The sequence below is a fragment of the Amphiura filiformis genome, chromosome 17 (assembly GCF_039555335.1).
Source record: "Amphiura filiformis chromosome 17, Afil_fr2py, whole genome shotgun sequence".
In the NCBI taxonomy this organism is placed as follows: Eukaryota; Metazoa; Echinodermata; class Ophiuroidea; order Amphilepidida; family Amphiuridae; genus Amphiura; species Amphiura filiformis.
In genome coordinates, this window is record NC_092644.1 from 62,338,026 (window position 1) to 62,358,322 (window position 20,297).

The following is a 20,297-nucleotide window of genomic DNA, read 5'->3' on the forward strand; positions in this document are numbered from 1 at the left end:
CACCATTTTTATTGTTGTTGTTAACAAATCCGTTCATATTAAATATATCTGCTTTGCTTGTACGAATCTTTATTGAAACTTAGATATATACGTTGGAAACCCCTATACATTATATACATAATTTTATCATTTATCGTTATGATTTTGACAGAATGACGAATAGTGATTCGTTTGTTTTAGAGTTTGAATTAGAGAACAGGGATCAGACGGCTGCACTGCAACGTAAACTAACCCTATATGGCGCCTTCTATATCTTGTCAAGCGAAATCATCTTTAAATAATTGATATGCTGCCCTCTTGCTCTATCGTCTGATCCCTGTTCTCAAATTCGGATGTATTTTCTTCATTGCGTGAAAAAGGGAAAATTATGACCCCTCACTTTGAGTTGTGCCTTGAAAATTTCTGTGAGCATAGTTTCAGGATTGGAACGGGGCGGCCGGTATGACCCAACAGGAAGCCAGGGTGGGTGATGTGAGAAATCTTGCACTCATAATACTAAAACCCTACGTGAGTTAAATGTACACCGACTAAAAACTGGGGCGAAACTTTTGACCCCATAATTATGACTTATATAACATATTTGTACCGGTTGTTTGATCCCGTGCCTCATTTGCTCCTATGCGGAATCTTCCCTAGGACTGAATGCTTCTGGTTTTATGTCAAATACCAAAATGTTTGAATCAAACGATAGAAATTGCCTACAACTACATTAACAAAACGGATATATACTAGTTGATATACAGTGATTTATAATTTTGGGAAACTATAAAAGACCCATTAAGTCATGATCAAGCTAGTTCTTCTGGAGCAACAAAATTACCTAGACCTCAGAGAAATTAGTCAAAGGGCATTGACCCTAAAGGAAGCAGACTAAAATTCTGTCCGTTTACAAACAAGTGCTAATGTGGCACACACCTGTTCTTTCTCTGAGCCATATGGAAAGGTTTGTATACAAAAACGATTCTCTTGTAAACCATCTATGTACAGTTTTCACCTCGACACACCTGAGCACACATTTTCGTCCAAGAGCTTCCAAGCAAGCAGTGAATTGTGTCTACATAGTCTTTGATTACACTATACGGTTGAGTGCATAGCATCGGAAGAGTTGTGTGAGCTTCTAGCTGGAAAACAGGCCTCTGTGATTGGTTTTTGTCGAAACCTCATGTGTTCCCTTCAATCCACATTTTTTTTAATCAAACGAAAGCTAACACTTCCCCCTAAAAAAGCTTTTCCCCATTAGGTCAATAGATAATGCAATTAAATGTTATAGCAAGGTGAATGTGGTAAATCTGTTGAAAACTACATATCCAAGCATATTTTATGTCATTAAATGAAAGAGCACATTTCTATTGTCCATTATACTAGCCTTATTTTAATGAACAATGACCAATTCTCTTTTTGCAAATCTTGTGCAGAAAGTTACTATTTTCGCCTATTTTGTCATACGGTTGTACACTCTTAGAAAAAAAGGTTCCATTTAGAACCATAAAAGGTGCTAAAGCTTGTCCCGTGGGGAGCACCATGTAAGGTTCTACTTAAGAACCCTTTTGTGGAGGTTCTATAAAGAACCATGAAACAGGGTTCTATCTAGAACCCATTCAGGCTCTATTAAGCACCTTAATGGTTCTTTCAAGAACCATTAATGGTTCTTGCAGTTTGTCCCACTGGGAGCACCCTACAGGTTCTTGATGGAACCTTTTTTAATGGGTTCAAGAAAGAACCTTCTTTGGAGGGCAACAAAGAACCACTAACCGCGAAATATGTATACATCCAAGAAGCTTAAACGATAAATTAGCCCCCGATAAAGGCATGGCTTGAAGAATGGGGGAAATTATGGGGTAAAAGTTTTTAAGCTTAGAATATATAGAATAAAATATATATTCTGCTTTAAAAAAAAAGCAGAATATATATTCTATGGTGTCAACATGTGAACTTGCTATATGGCCGCTTTACTGCACACTACATATCGTTACGCAGCAGGAATAATTAATTGAAATTCTCACCAGTGTATCATTGAAATAGGTATATCAAATAAATTAAGGAAAAGAAAATAACTAGTAAGCTCACTTTTTATAGACAGTATTGTTCAAAAGGATAAAGTACAAAAACATTTAATTTAAAACTCATTTATCATGTGTAGGTATATTATTGCAACATAGGTGTGTGTTGACAGTCTGGAACCCATTGTCCTTAAAATTATGGTTCTTGGAAGAACCCTATAGCCATATAGAACCCACATTTTGCTATTTAGAACCATTTTCAAGAACATAAAGAACCTTAAAAGGTTCTTTGGAGATGTGATGTTCCAACAAGAACCATTTGTCATTTCAAGAACCCCCTCTGGAACCTTTTTTTCTAAGAGTGTAAAAGGTCGAAGACTATACGTAGAGGCGTGTAATGTTGTATGAGTTCTTGAAGACAGACATTTGCAAGTAAAGAGTGAACAGAGGGGACTGATCTTGAACACAAAGAAGACGAAAGTCATGATTGTAGATGCAGGACGAAATGATACAGATGCAAACTTTTCCTTAGAGGGTGATTTCATTGAAGAGGTGGAAAGCTTTTAATTTTTGGGTTCCATCATTAACACCAAAGGTGACTGCACCCAGGAGATAAAACGAAGATTGGCAATAGTTCGAGGTGTAGTCTCAAACCTGACCAAACTGTGGAAAAGTAAACTTCCTCCATCCCTCAAGGTTCGTTTGCTAAAATCAACAGCATTTGCTGTGGCATCATATGGATCTGAATCCTGGACGATGAAATTATCTGACAGGAAGAGACTGGATTCTTTTGAGATGTGGAGCTATCGATGAATCCTGAGGATTCCATGGACTGCGAGGAAAACAAATGAGTGGGTTCTCCAAGAGCTTGGAGTTCAGAAGACCTTGCGTTATCTTACTTTGGCCACATCACCAGACATCACTGCCTTCAGAAAACAATTGTCCAAGGAATGGTTGAGGGAAAACGCAAGAGAGGCAGACCTGCAGCGAGCTGGCTTGACGACATCAAAATTATCACAGGTCTGAGCATCACTGAGGCTACCAGGGCTGCCGCTGACCGCATTCGATGGCATACTCTCATACGAACCACACCTACGTGAGCGGAGAAAGCGAGTCAACAAAAATACACCAGATCAAAGAGAAAAGAATCCGAGAGCCATTTCAAGAACTCAGCCATTAGTGATCACGTAGCCAGGGCTAATCATATTATCAATTGGGGGAGTCAAAAATCTTAGAGAGAGAGAGTGATAGGAAAGCAAGGTGGATTAAGGAATCAATCCAGATCAGAAAGAGAGGGCGAGGAGTAATGAACAGAGACGAGGGGGTCTACAACCTAAGTCACGTGTATGATCCTCTTCTGAAGACTGATAGCAAGACTAACATCGTCACCGGAAGTGAAATAACTTCCCGCCAGTCATCAGCTGTTGGATCATCACAACAACACCAAGCTTTGATAAAGTCAGTGGCTCACTGACGAAACTGTCAGCAAGAAAAACTAGTAAGTTTTCTTCAAACTGGTTTTGACAAAAGAAAAACTCTTTTAATACAATAATTACTAACCTATAAGGTTTCATACAGTCCATGGATGTGTTACACAGGGGCGTAGACAGGATTTAAAAACCGGGGAGGCAAAGAAAGTAACAGTATTGCTGCGAATTGACCATCCCATCCCGTTTGCGGCTGGCAAATTTGTCAAATTGAAGGCTTTTAATTAACTCTGGTTTCACTAATATTGTGTAAAATTGTAGTTGGAATAGTTTTAAAATAATTGGATATGAAGGCTCAATTGACCATATTTAAAAGTGGCTGCAAAGGACGGGTCAAAACATAATGTGATTTACCGTAATAAGATTCAAGTGTTGACAAAATGATATTGTAAACTTTTGCAAACACAAAACATTTACAATAACACTTGGAAAACATTTTAAAACAGTTTTGTTTGTGTTCTTCATACATCCATCTTAATGCCAGAGTAATTGGAGAGAACATTGACCTGTTCGAGCAGCATTATTTCTACAGTAAAACCTCATTATAACGAAATCTGATACAAGAAAAACCCTGTTATAAAGAAGTATTTTTCCAGAACCAAGATACAAAATTCTTTTGTTATTTATTGTTTTTACAACCCTGATATAACGAAATTTGGATATAAAGAACTAATCTCTGTCCCTGACAACTTCGTTATAATGAGTTTCCACTGTATATCCAAAATGCACAAAAATCATCACAAACTGACATTTTCACTGCAATCCAAATATGAAGTTTCTACTACATTCAGTTTTAAAGAAATCGCTAGAATGTGACACTATTGGGTAAAAAATTACAAAATTGCTTAAATAGCATGATTGTTGCCATGGAAATGGAATAGAACGCGCAGGTTACACATTTGACAACATGGCAAAAATATTCTCTAGACTATTCTGTAGATTATGATATCTGATTTGTCCATTGAAACACCTGTCCTACGAAAGCGTTAAGAATAGAACACTTTTGGGCGCATGTCCCCTATATTGTACAGTTGCATGTGTGCAATAGTTTCATGCATCATGGGAAGAGGGATTTTCTTTTGTGGTACGGTTGTTTGATGGCATGTAAAACTGATTAATTTTAAATAAAAGTTGAACAATGATGGCGCTATTTATCTAAAATCTTATTTCCATCCTTACAATGGGTAGACACGTGTAAAATGGTATTATAACATCAGCAAACAGACTAACAAATGACAAGGGAATTTTCAAAAAACTTTTTATCATGAAATGTAAGGTATAATTCATATTATTTGGCTAATTTAAATTTAAAATATATGTAAATAGCGCCCTCAATTTGCACATAATTGTACAGTTTATAGAATTAAAAACAAAAAACAGAAAAAGATGAATAATTTGACATAAAAACGAAAATTTATTGTTAAAAATTGCCACAAAATATATGTGTATAGTTTATTAGTGTGATAGATGTTGGTATTCAACATTATAATAATGTTTGGTTAGAAAAATTAATAAATGATCGCATCAAACAACCGTGGAGGATATCGCCTTAAAATAGTCTCCTTCTCAGCCGGTTTCTGTTGTTCCTAACAAACCTGTATATTCGCGATTGAGCATCATGCAGTTTGTGCCCGAGACTACTTAAGAAACTGGTGGATACAACATGACAAAATATATAAAATGAAATTTTTGATCCTACCGGTTAGTTGTGACAAGAGCTGACAAGTACCACTTAGAGACTGGATGCAACATGAGACTTCTACTGCTACTATCGATTTTGGGTTTGGGTTGGGCCACAGGCCGCATGAAGGTATGTAGGTACTCTTTGAACAAATACTTGTATTCGTCATCTGGTGGGTAGATCCAAAGTGTTGCGTGTCGGTCGCTCATGGAGGGCGAATAGTGTGTCTCCTGATAAGTGCGTTGCTGTTTGTGTTCGTCGTGTATAAACGCGTTGCGCCAAAATTATAAGTCCCCAGACCTTTATAACGCTCAAGTTTACTGTCGCAAATTATCGTTCAATTTCGGGCTCTTGCCGAAAACGCCGACATGCAGGAGCTGCACTAATTGTCCTCCATGAACGAGTATTGAGTATTTACCATAACATTACACGCGAGGCAATTTTGAGTCATACCAAACAGAAAATGTTTGAAAAGAATAGGAGCATTTTTATCTCCAGTATGGGTTAAGGTTAGGGTTAATTACTTTTTGTATCTGTCTTAAATCTTTATTGTAATCTATCGATTTAACATGATTAAATAATACTTTCACGGGCAAATTCGTTAATCGCACTTAGGCGCGATTCGTCCAAATCACAATTTCAATCTACATCGGGAAGTAATAAGATTTATTATTAATTACTTGTGGAAATGAAAGATCGCCGGAAACATAATCACAACACGTGATCACAAGCACACAACAACTCAATTTGCTCAAAATGCTCTATTCGTCATAGCGTCACTCTGCCGAATTCATAACGATATAAATGTTGATCGTTTTATGGTGCTGTTAGACGATAGATGTGGCATTTAAGACCATATGCAAATTAGGATTAGGGGTTAGAGGTTAGGGTTAGGGGTTAGGTTTAGAGGTCGTTAGTCTTAAATACCACATCTAACCGTTAGACAGAATATTTCGTACATTAAATCGTTGAATAGGACTTTAATGGCTTTCAGAAAAAAATACCGGATGAATGGATTTGGACATAAGTTGAGAAATAAGGGTCAGAATTCTAAAATTTAAAAACCAGCTTTTTTGCCCATCTTGTTATATGCTAATTTTAATTGAATCGGTTGACGAAGAAATGAGCGATTATATAACGCATGCGCCAATTCTCTAATATTTTGAGAAATAATTATTATCAAATTCTGCCAAATGAAACACAGCACAAGCCAATAATTTATGAATTAAGGGCCAAAAACTTTAGGATGTTTTAACAGGCTGCGACAGTCAAGTCTTAAGACTTGTACGAAGTCTAATTTCAAAATTAGGAACAAGTCGCATTTTTTGACATTTCTTGATTTGGATAACAATATAAGCAATAGACAATAAGCTTTAAAATGATACCAAAATTATATAAATAGCATCAATAATTTTCAAGATATGGATATTTTTGTAAATGATACTGAGTAATGATGAGTAATGAGTTTTCTGCCTTACATAGGATTGAGTAGGGATTATCATAGTTCAACTATTAATTATTGATTAAATAAATCTCTTTTTAGCATGTTTAGTAAGTACATCCAAACATTTGAAAGTCCACGGTCAAATAAAATGAAATTAGGGTTTTTTATGGGTTCCGGGTTTTGGAGCTGGTGACATATACATTCTAATTTTTGGAAAAGACATGTTTCATTCTTATAACCAATCATTTAATCAAAATAACACAAAAAGTAGAGCAAAATTTTGGAATATACTCACGATTTTGGATGCTTAGACAAGTCTTTAATTTTAGTGACTCAATTGTTAGAAAACTTGCCGAAAAGCATGTTTTAGCAGGAATTAGTAAATTTCTTTTATCTCCTGTTAGCACTAAATGAATGATTAGGATTTACCTATATTTTTTTAGAGCTTGATAATATTTTTATATCACAAAAATAAGTGCTGTATTTTTCTGGATTGGAGAGTAGTTGTAAAACATTAGGTGAGATCCTTTTTGTTCTACTTAAGGATACATACTCTTGAATTCCATCCCAACTTGTCCATGTTTTACATTTTTGCATATTTATGAAGTACATAAATGTATTCAACAATTCAGAAATTCAATTTGCAAAATTTGTGCCTAAAAAGTGCTTTTAAAAATGATTGTAGTATATTCATTTTTACCCTACATATATGTTGCTTACAGTTGCTAGGTGAGGGCAGTTGGGATTGCCAGACCCAGCCATAAACATTTCTAAGACAGCTGAGCATAAAAATCCCTCTTATTCACAATATGTTTTATCACAAGGCAGAGAAAATCCATAAAAATCAATATATTCAGACAATGACATAACACCAGCCCTGTTTCAGCATTATTGAACACCATCCCACAATTCACCTGCTTTTGACACCTCTTGATCTAAATAGCAGTGTATTATAATACATGTTAGTTTGTCACACATCAGCACACATGTTTTGACTGCATTGATTTGTGGGAAGTGCTTTGACTTGAAAGATTAGGCTCTTCATACATATACACAACAAAAGGTCGTACTATAACATGACCGAAGGAGTGGTACGTATTGGCGACATGTGCGCTGGTAGTAAATACCAATTTTCTTTGCTTTGCCGTAGTTGTTCGGCTCAAAATTAAAAGGGGATATATCTGACAGTAAAAGCTAACATTTTATGGCAAATAAATGCTAATCTATTTTGTTTGAAAATGTTATAATATGGCTTTAAGTAGGATTCAGTGATATATTGCAGCTAGTTTAAAATTAAAAAAATATGGGTCAAGAAAGAAAATAGAAGAACTTTAATGAATAAGCTTATGGCCAAATGTGGAGCACTGAAAACTTACGTTTTCTAGAACTTGTAAATTATATTTCGGAGGTTCATATACCAAAGTTTGATAGCAAGAATGTAATTGTGGAATGTTTGACATAATGCCTACAATTTGGTAGAGAAATCGGTGTGAAGTATGGTATGATATCAACGGTCCAACAATAAGATAGCGAGTGGTGCAAGCGGGGACCCAAGTCATAGGCTTCCAGTGAAAATCTGATTAAGGCTATAAAAATAACAATGGGAAAATAATAATATATAAGCCTTTACCTTTAAGATGAGGTATAACCTTTATTTTTCCGACGATTATTTCTGGGCCAAATTTGATACTTAATGTGGCAAATTCATCCCATTTTTTTGCTCAAAACCTCGAAAGAGGCAGTAACCTTAAACAATCTGTTTCTTGCAAAATATTTAAATATGTTTGTTCAAATGTGAAAATACTGCTCGACATTTAAAAAAAAGCTGCGATGTACTCGGTACTTATAAATATATTATTTCTTAATGTTAATATAATATTTACTTATAGAATTATTGCATAAAGAATTCCAGCTGGCTAAAAGGTAAACTATTTTGGTTATGCAAAATTTAAATCTTTTAAAACTTAACATATGTTGCCTGATCAAAAATCACACGTAAAGCTGATCATTGTCATTCTGGGCTCAAATGTTCTTTAGAAAGTTAAAATATAACATATTTCATAGCATAAAGAATTACAGATAGGAAGCGTCCAATTGTAGAATTCAAAGTTTTCTCGGACGTAATGTTGCTTCAAATATTTTCATGATTAAATGAATTCAAAACTTTAACATTAATTAAACAAAAATCTAAAACATTAAACATAATATTGCACAGTATCAACACTTCAAGCTACAAGCTCATCACTTACACATGTCCTTCTTGGTGTAAATAATAACCTTAAGGTAATTTAACACCACAGAATATGTATTCTACTTTTAATATTAATATATGATATTTTGCAGGTCATGAATTAGTGCTGTGCGCATGTTTTGTTCAACGATAGGCGATTAGGGACCTAACAAGCGCTCCAGAGCAATGCCTCTTCACACCCACCGAATGCTTACTAGCGTTGTGTTGGAGAGCCAATCACCTGGACTGGCTCATCAGGAAGATATTTAATATCCCGAATTATATCATCTACGGACTCAAGCCGGGAAGGATACTGATACTGACCTATACCGATTTTGTCATAGATATGGTATACCATGTATGGACCTCGTAACTTTGAGTGAAAGACATTTCCCGAATAGGTATAAACAAAATTTTTTTTCATATTAGACTTTAAAAATCTATTTTTTTTTCAATTGAGCACAATCTGGCAGTTGATGTTGTTGTTGCAAACTGTGCGCGCAGTAATAAAACAATAATTTGTTTTAAATATTTTGTTTTTCTGATGACTTGCAGTTAATGTAAGATTTCTATTTGTGTGGCTATAGTGTAAATGATGATGATGACGACGACGATGATGATGATGATGATGATGATGATCATGATGATGATGATGGTGATGATGATGATGGTGTAGATGATGATGATTATGATGATGGTGTTGTTGTTGTTGTTGTTGATGATGATGATGATGGTGGTGATGTTGTTGTTGTTGTTGATGATGATGATGATGATGATGATGATGGTGATGGTGATGTTGTTGTTGTTGTTGTTGTTGTTGATGATGATGATGATGATGATGATGATGATGATGATGATGATGATGAGTCGTGATGAGTCGTGATGGTGACGATGATGGCAGTGATGAAGGATTTAATTTAGTAATAAATTTTCAACACCCTCCGCACCACCCAGTCAATGTTGTTTTGATACTGAGACAGGAACGGACAATTGGTCTAGTATTGGCTCCAACATTGCTTTGGGGGAGGGGGGGGAGGGGATTGCAAGCAATATGAAACATTAATGTTTGCCACTCATGTTACTTGTAATGTTTAAACAAAGAGCACGTTTCTATGGTATCACTCACAGTAACCTGCTTACTTCTCATGTATGTTTTTGCTTAACACGTGTGCTATGAGCCATCATCTCCAAATACACAGTTCAGTGACCTCGAGGCCTCCATTCAACAAGAAAGGAAACCTGCTGTTATAGAGGATGAGGCCCACGTGCCAAGGCCAAATCGACTTTTACAATGTTTATTGAAGAGATAAAATATGCATAATCTTAGTTTGCGAGAAGATAAGAGGTCAAATGTTTCCATGTTAAAATAGAATTACATGCTAGGCATGTTTGTTCCTCTTGTCGTTTGTGTATTAATTATCATCATCATCATCATCATCATCATCATCATCATCATCATCATCATCATCATCATCGTCATCATTATCATCATCGTCGTCGTCGTCGTCGTCGTCGTCATCATCATCATCATATCATCATCATCATCATCGCCTTCATCATTACCTGACTACTAGCCACAAACCCATACCAAGGAAATTAAAATATCAATTTTGTTGCAAGCCCTCAGAGAAAATTAATATACAAATATTTAAAATCATGTTTTATTACAACGTATCTAATAGTAATAGTAATTTACACACAACCATGACAACTGCTAAATTAAGCTGAAATGAAACAAATATAGACTATAAAAAGTCTATAATGAAAATAAATGTTGTTAACAGTTTGCATATCTGAAGTCAGATGATTGCACATACTAAGCTAGCTTAATATTAAGTATGGTTTCATATTTATCAAATGGCTTATCACCATGCCCGAGTAAGTATAAGTTCATACTTATAGCAGAAGACATCATTGACTAAACACATTAATATTGCTATCTTCAGTAGACGAAAGTTCATACTAATTACTGGTTTGAAAAAAAAAATGAAAAACTTGCTGTAATTTTTTACTTTTGCCTGGAATAAATTGTTCAGGGGTAAGAAACCAGGAAACCCACACACACAAAAAAAAATGCACAAAACTCTCTTCGAGATTCGAACTACGGCCCTACCGATATAAAGACCTGTTCTAAACCACAAGACCACAACACACGTTACGAAAACGATAACAAAATACGTATATACATACGTATGAAACTCGGGCTTCTATCATAATAAGAAATTAAAACAAAGATTTGAGATAGCCCTTATGATAAATACTGTAATTTACCACGGTCTCCTATTATTATATTGAGCTAAATGTATATATTGAACCATTTGAAGCGGTCTTCCACGGTCATCCACGGGGTATGAATAAAGAGTATACCAATCAAGACTTTATACAGTTTTCATGGCAGATCGTTACACTCAATAGGGGCTGTGGTGAATCGTGGAAGATCGATAAACAATAACTGTTATCGTGTGTATTGTTTCAATTGAATTACATGTCTTCCTCGATAGCTTAGTGGTTAGCATCAGACGCTGTCAATACGAGAGATCGCGGGTTCAATTCCTGATAGCAGCATTTATTTATTTTTTATTTATTTCTTCGATAGGTCTAGGGTAAGATTTTTTTATAATGAAAATAAACTTTTATTATTATTTCAGATGAGCAAAAAGGATAATTTATTTTATTGTTTTATGTTATTAATTAGTTTTAAAATGTTTTTGTAGGTGATCTGACCTTATATAAAAGGCTAATGGTATACGCGATTTATAAATATGTTTAATAAGGAAATAAATATAATCATTAGGTCTTGATGATGCTGAAGCTGATGCTGATGATGATGATGATGAAAATGATGATGATGATGATCATCATCATCATCATCATCATACTAAGCAGGGAGGGATTCGTTCAGTGTGCATATATCTGTAGGGGATGTACGCGTATGTGAGCTTTCATATAGAGTTAAGTGCCCTAACCTGCCCCAAGCACTAAGTATGATATCATACTTATCGAAAGGACGATACACACACCATTTCCCTAACAAGTATGTTTTCATATTTATAGCAGAAAACCTACTTGGCGCATGCCTATATTAAATCATACTTATTTTAAAACAAAATTTTTTTTTCATATTAGACTTTAAAAAATCTATTTTTTTTCAATTGAGCACAATCTGGCAGTTGATGTTGTTGTTGCAAACTGTGCGCGCAGTAATAAAACAATAATTTGTTTTAAATATTTTGTTTTTCTGATGACTTGCAGTTAATGTAAGATTTCTATTTGTGTGGCTATAGTGTAAATGATGATGATGACGACGACGATGATGATGATGATGATCATGATGATCATGATGATGATGATGGTGATGATGATGATGGTGTAGATGATGATGATTATGATGATGGTGTTGTTGTTGTTGTTGTTGATGATGATGATGATGGTGGTGATGTTGTTGTTGTTGTTGATGATGATGATGATGATGATGATGGTGATGGTGATGTTGTTGTTGTTGTTGTTGTTGTTGATGATGATGATGATGATGATGATGATGATGATGATGATGAGTCGTGATGAGTCGTGATGGTGACGATGATGGCAGTGATGAAGGATTTAATTTAGTAATAAATTTTCAACACCCTCCTGCACCACCCAGTCAATGTTGTTTTGATACTGAGACAGGAACGGACAATTGGTCTAGTATTGGCTCCAACATTGCTTTGGGGGAGGGGGGGGAGGGGGATTGCAAGCAATATGAAACATTAATGTTTGCCACTCATGTTACTTGTAATGTTTAAACAAAGAGCACGTTTCTATGGTATCACTCACAGTAACCTGCTTACTTCTCATGTATGTTTTTGCTTAACACGTGTGCTATGAGCCATCATCTCCAAATACACAGTTCAGTGACCTCGAGGCCTCCATTCAACAAGAAAGGAAACCTGCTGTTATAGAGGATGAGGCCCACGTGCCAAGGCCAAATCGACTTTTACAATGTTTATTGAAGAGATAAAATATGCATAATCTTAGTTTGCGAGAAGATAAGAGGTCAAATGTTTCCATGTTAAAAATAGAATTACATGCTAGGCATGTTTGTTCCTTTGTCGTTTGTGTATTAATTATCATCATCATCATCATCATCATCATCATCATCATCATCATCATCATCATCATCATCGTCATCATTATCATCATCGTCGTCGTCGTCGTCGTCGTCGTCATCATCATCATCATATCATCATCATCATCATCGCCTTCATCATTACCTGACTACTAGCCACAAACCCATACCAAGGAAATTAAAATATCAATTTTGTTGCAAGCCCTCAGAGAAAATTAATATACAAATATTTAAAATCATGTTTTATTACAACGTATCTAATAGTAATAGTAATTTACACACAACCATGACAACTGCTAAATTAAGCTGAAATGAAACAAATATAGACTATAAAAAGTCTATAATGAAAATAAATGTTGTTAACAGTTTGCATATCTGAAGTCAGATGATTGCACATACTAAGCTAGCTTAATATTAAGTATGGTTTCATATTTATCAAATGGCTTATCACCATGCCCGAGTAAGTATAAGTTCATACTTATAGCAGAAGACATCATTGACTAAACACATTAATATTGCTATCTTCAGTAGACGAAAGTTCATACTAATTACTGGTTTGAAAAAAAAATGAAAAACTTGCTGTAATTTTTTACTTTTGCCTGGAATAAATTGTTCAGGGTAAGAAACCAGGAAACCCACACACAAAAAAATGCACAAAACTCTCTTCGAGATTCGAACTACGGCCCTACCGATATAAAGACCTGTTCTAAACCACAAGACCACAACACACGTTACGAAAACGATAACAAAATACGTATACATACGTATGAAACTCGGGCTTCTATCATAATAAGAAATTAAAACAAAGATTTGAGATAGCCCTTATGATAAATACTGTAATTTACCACGGTCTCCTATTATTATATTGAGCTAAATGTATATATTGAACCATTTGAAGCGGTCTTCCACGGTCATCCACGGGGTATGAATAAAGAGTATACCAATCAAGACTTTATACAGTTTTCATGGCAGATCGTTACACTCAATAGTGGCTGTGGTGAATCGTGGAAGATCGATAAACAATAACTGTTATCGTGTGTATTGTTTCAATTGAATTACATGTCTTCCTCGATAGCTTAGTGGTTAGCATCAGACGCTGTCAATACGAGATCGCGGGTTCAATTCCTGATAGCAGCATTTATTTATTTTTTATTTATTTCTTCGATAGGTCTAGGGTAAGATTTTTTTATAATGAAAATAAACTTTTATTATTATTTCAGATGAGCAAAAAGGATAATTTATTTTATTGTTTTATGTTATTAATTAGTTTTAAAATGTTTTTGTAGGTGATCTGACCTTATATAAAAGGCTAATGGTATACGCGATTTATAAATATGTTTAATAAGGAAATAAATATAATCATTAGGTCTTGATGATGCTGAAGCTGATGCTGATGATGATGATGATGAAAATGATGATGATGATGATCATCATCATCATCATCATCATACTAAGCAGGAGGATTCGTTCAGTGTGCATATATCTGTAGGGGATGTACGCGTATGTGAGCTTTCATATAGAGTTAAGTGCCCTAACCTGCCCCAAGCACTAAGTATGATATCATACTTATCGAAAGGACGATACACACACCATTTCCCTAACAAGTATGTTTTCATATTTATAGCAGAAAACCTACTTGGCGCATGCCTATATTAAATCATACTTATTTTAAAACAAAATTTTTTTCATATTAGACTTTAAAAAATCTATTTTTTTTTTTCAATTGAGCACAATCTGGCAGTTGATGTTGTTGTTGCAAACTGTGCGCGCAGTAATAAAACAATAATTTGTTTTAAATATTTTGTTTTTCTGATGACTTGCAGTTAATGTAAGATTTCTATTTGTGTGGCTATAGTGTAAATGATGATGATGACGACGACGATGATGATGATGATGATCATGATGATCATGATGATGATGATGGTGATGATGATGATGGTGTAGATGATGATGATTATGATGATGGTGTTGTTGTTGTTGTTGTTGATGATGATGATGATGGTGGTGATGTTGTTGTTGTTGTTGATGATGATGATGATGATGATGATGGTGATGGTGATGTTGTTGTTGTTGTTGTTGTTGTTGATGATGATGATGATGATGATGATGATGATGATGATGAGTCGTGATGAGTCGTGATGGTGACGATGATGGCAGTGATGAAGGATTTAATTTAGTAATAGATTTTTCAACCCCCCTCCCGCACCCACCCAGTCAATGTTGTTTTGATACTGAGACAGGAACGGACAATTGGTCTAGTATTGGCTCCAACATTGCTTTGGGGGAGGGGGGGATGGGATTGCAAGCAATATGAAACATTAATGTTTGCCACTCATGTTACTTGTAATGTTTAAACAAAGAGCACGTTTCTATGGTATCACTCACAGTAACCTGCTTACTTCTCATGTATGTTTTTGCTTAACACGTGTGCTATGAGCCATCATCTCCAAATACACAGTTCAGTGACCTCGAGGCCTCCATTCAACAAGAAAGGAAACCTGCTGTTATAGAGGATGAGGCCCACGTGCCAAGGCCAAATCGACTTTTACAATGTTTATTGAAGAGATAAAATATGCATAATCTTAGTTTGCGAGAGAAGATAAGAGGTCAAATGTTTCCATGTTAAAATAGAATTACATGCTAGGCATGTTTGTTCCTCTTGTCGTTTGTGTATTAATTATCATCATCATCATCATCATCATCATCATCATCATCATCATCATCATCATCATCATCATCATCATCGTCATCATTATCATCATCGTCGTCGTCGTCGTCGTCGTCGTCATCATCATCATCATATCATCATCATCATCATCGCCTTCATCATTACCTGACTACTAGCCACAAACCCATACCAAGGAAATTAAAATATCAATTTTGTTGCAAGCCCTCAGAGAAAATTAATATACAAATATTTAAAATCATGTTTTATTACAACGTATCTAATAGTAATAGTAATTTACACACAACCATGACAACTGCTAAATTAAGCTGAAATGAAACAAATATAGACTATAAAAAGTCTATAATGAAAATAAATGTTGTTAACAGTTTGCATATCTGAAGTCAGATGATTGCACATACTAAGCTAGCTTAATATTAAGTATGGTTTCATATTTATCAAATGGCTTATCACCATGCCCGAGTAAGTATAAGTTCATACTTATAGCAGAAGACATCATTGACTAAACACATTAATATTGCTATCTTCAGTAGACGAAAGTTCATACTAATTACTGGTTTGAAAAAAAATGAAAAACTTGCTGTAATTTTTTACTTTTGCCTGGAATAAATTGTTCAGGGTAAGAAACCAGGAAACCCACACACAAAAAAATGCACAAAACTCTCTTCGAGATTCGAACTACGGCCCTACCGATATAAAGACCTGTTCTAAACCACAAGACCACAACACACGTTACGAAAACGATAACAAAATACGTATACATACGTATGAAACTCGGGCTTCTATCATAATAAGAAATTAAAACAAAGATTTGAGATAGCCCTTATGATAAATACTGTAATTTACCACGGTCTCCTATTATTATATTGAGCTAAATGTATATATTGAACCATTTGAAGCGGTCTTCCACGGTCATCCACGGGGTATGAATAAAGAGTATACCAATCAAGACTTTATACAGTTTTCATGGCAGATCGTTACACTCAATAGGGGCTGTGGTGAATCGTGGAAGATCGATAAACAATAACTGTTATCGTGTGTATTGTTTCAATTGAATTACATGTCTTCCTCGATAGCTTAGTGGTTAGCATCAGACGCTGTCAATACGAGATCGCGGGTTCAATTCCTGATAGCAGCATTTATTTATTTTTTATTTATTTCTTCGATAGGTCTAGGGTAAGATTTTTTATAATGAAAATAAACTTTTATTATTATTTCAGATGAGCAAAAAGGATTATTTATTTTATTGTTTTATGTTATTAATTAGTTTTAAAATGTTTTTGTAGGTGATCTGACCTTATATAAAAGGCTAATGGTATACGCGATTTATAAATATGTTTAATAAGGAAATAAATATAATCATTAGGTCTTGATGATGCTGAAGCTGATGCTGATGATGATGATGATGAAAATGATGATGATGATGATCATCATCATCATCATCATCATACTAAGCAGGGAGGGATTCGTTCAGTGTGCATATATCTGTAGGGGATGTACGCGTATGTGAGCTTTCATATAGAGTTAAGTGCCCTAACCTGCCCCAAGCACTAAGTATGATATCATACTTATCGAAAGGACGATACACACCATTTCCCTAACAAGTATGTTTTCATATTTATAGCAGAAAACCTACTTGGCGCATGCCTATATTAAATCATACTTATTTTAAAACAAAATTTTTTTCATATTAGACTTTAAAAAATCTATTTTTTTTTCAATTGAGCACAATCTGGCAGTTGATGTTGTTGTTGCAAACTGTGCGCGCAGTAATAAAACAATAATTTGTTTTAAATATTTTGTTTTTCTGATGACTTGCAGTTAATGTAAGATTTCTATTTGTGTGGCTATAGTGTAAATGATGATGATGACGACGACGATGATGATGATGATGATGATGATGATCATGATGATGATGATGGTGATGATGATGATGGTGTAGATGATGATGATTATGATGATGGTGTTGTTGTTGTTGTTGTTGATGATGATGATGATGGTGGTGATGTTGTTGTTGTTGTTGATGATGATGATGATGATGATGATGATGGTGATGGTGATGTTGTTGTTGTTGTTGTTGTTGTTGATGATGGATGATGATGATGATGATGAGTCGTGATGAGTCGTGATGGTGACGATGATGGCAGTGATGAAGGATTTAATTTAGTAATAAATTTTCAACACCCTCCTGCACCACCCAGTCAATGTTGTTTTGATACTGAGACAGGAACGGACAATTGGTCTAGTATTGGCTCCAACATTGCTTTGGGGAGGGGGGGATGGATTGCAAGCAATATGAAACATTAATGTTTGCCACTCATGTTACTTGTAATGTTTAAACAAAGAGCACGTTTCTATGGTATCACTCACAGTAACCTGCTTACTTCTCATGTATGTTTTTGCTTAACACGTGTGCTATGAGCCATCATCTCCAAATACACAGTTCAGTGACCTCGAGGCCTCCATTCAACAAGAAAGGAAACCTGCTGTTATAGAGGATGAGGCCCACGTGCCAAGGCCAAATCGACTTTTACAATGTTTATTGAAGAGATAAAATATGCATAATCTTAGTTTGCGAGAAGATAAGAGGTCAAATGTTTCCATGTTAAAATAGAATTACATGCTAGGCATGTTTGTTCCTCTTGTCGTTTGTGTATTAATTATCATCATCATCATCATCATCATCATCATCATCATCATCATCATCATCATCATCGTCATCATTATCATCATCGTCGTCGTCGTCGTCGTCGTCATCATCATCATCATATCATCATCATCATCATCGCCTTCATCATTACCTGACTACTAGCCACAAACCCATACCAAGGAAATTAAAATATCAATTTTGTTGCAAGCCCTCAGAGAAAATTAATATACAAATATTTAAAATCATGTTTTATTACAACGTATCTAATAGTAATAGTAATTTACACACAACCATGACAACTGCTAAATTAAGCTGAAATGAAACAAATATAGACTATAAAAAGTCTATAATGAAAATAAATGTTGTTTATAGCAAGTTCCCTGGTCGAAGTGATGTAATAATCGGAATAACTTCCATAGCAGTAGATGAATACAATTTTTGAATAGATCGCCCTGCACTACAATCACCTGTGTAGGTCTGCAATCACATATTGAATAGAATACCACTCGTTTCAAAGATACTAATCTTACAGGTGCTAGTGTTCAGCATGTCTTTGACATCTATGGTTCAATGCATAGGTACGGCGTGAACGTAGCAGTGCAGGGCGATCAATTGAACAAATTGTATTCATCTATTGCTATGGTAGTTACATCATCACTTCGACGGCGAATTGAGGACTAATTTAATGAGATACATAAACTTAAGGTTACACGAAGAAACGTATAAAAAACGTATAAAAGACGTATAAAGTTGTTCTCTAAAACCGCGTTTTCTCAGCAATCAAATATCGCAGTGAGTCAAATGTTGGTGCATGGATGTATCTTTACATTATTTTTGTGTGTTTATAAAAATATTTAGAATCCGTTTGAAAATCCTTCGTTTAAATCATTTTTACGCACCATGTTCACAAGATCAAAAACACGTTCCATGCAGTTTTTTTCAAATGTTCGCTCCGTATAAAACCACGCCGAGTGATTGTTTTCTCCTTTTTGTATTGTACTACAAATCGATTAAAGAAATAATGTTGCCATGGGGAAGAACCAAATACAGTACCGATTAAATTTAAAAGCCCGTTTTTGGGGAACATTTTCGAGAATCTTGTCTGAGAAAAAACTGTTTTGTGAAATTATCGATATCTTGATAACGGGGCGTTAATTTAGACATCTGAATACCTACATTATTTCTCAACATTCTGCCAATTGCTATCCCATTTGATTTTCACTCCAAATTGAAGCTAGTATTCCAAAAAACGATGTTTTTCCTCCATCACTTCGTTCAAAATTTCAGCGCCGACATGCGTGTTTATTCTAAGAGCCATTGTGCGGACGCGATTGTAATCATTAAGTAATTGCATCAATAGTTACATATCCGCTTCGAGAACAAGAAATTTGTAAGCTGATGTATGGTCGAGTGGATAGGGCGTTGGACTGGGAATCTGTTATGAACAATTTTTGTGGGTTCGAGTCCCCGTGTGGCTGAATTTTCTTTCCTTTTTTTCTCTTTTCTCATTTTTACTTTCTTTCTTTCCTCTTTTCTTTCTCTTTTTCTTTTTTCATTTTTTTTAAATTTCTTTCTCTCTTTCTTCCTTTCTTTGTCGTTCTTTTTCTTTCTCTCTCTCTCTTTCTTTCTCTTTTCACTATTTCTTTATTCTTTCTTGCTCCTTTCTTTTTAGTTTTATTTGATTGATTCGCTGACTGCAGTGAATCGTGATTGATTGTTTTTCACTTTATATAATTCAGAAATTTGTAGGCCTGCTAAGTCTGTCTTTTTGAATATTCTTCCCAAATTCGTTTTGCAAATAATTGCTTTTTGATACTGTTGTTGATGTTATATTTAAAATTTATAAAATCCTTATGAAAATTGCCGAAAACGGCTTGTGCCCCTCCCTCGGCATCCGACCCGGCATGCCGCCCCTCATGACACCCCCGCCCGCCCCCGACTCACGAGCTCCGGGCACGAGCTAAGCCAAGTTTCATGTCTTGACCGTGGATCAATATTCTATTGTAAAGTA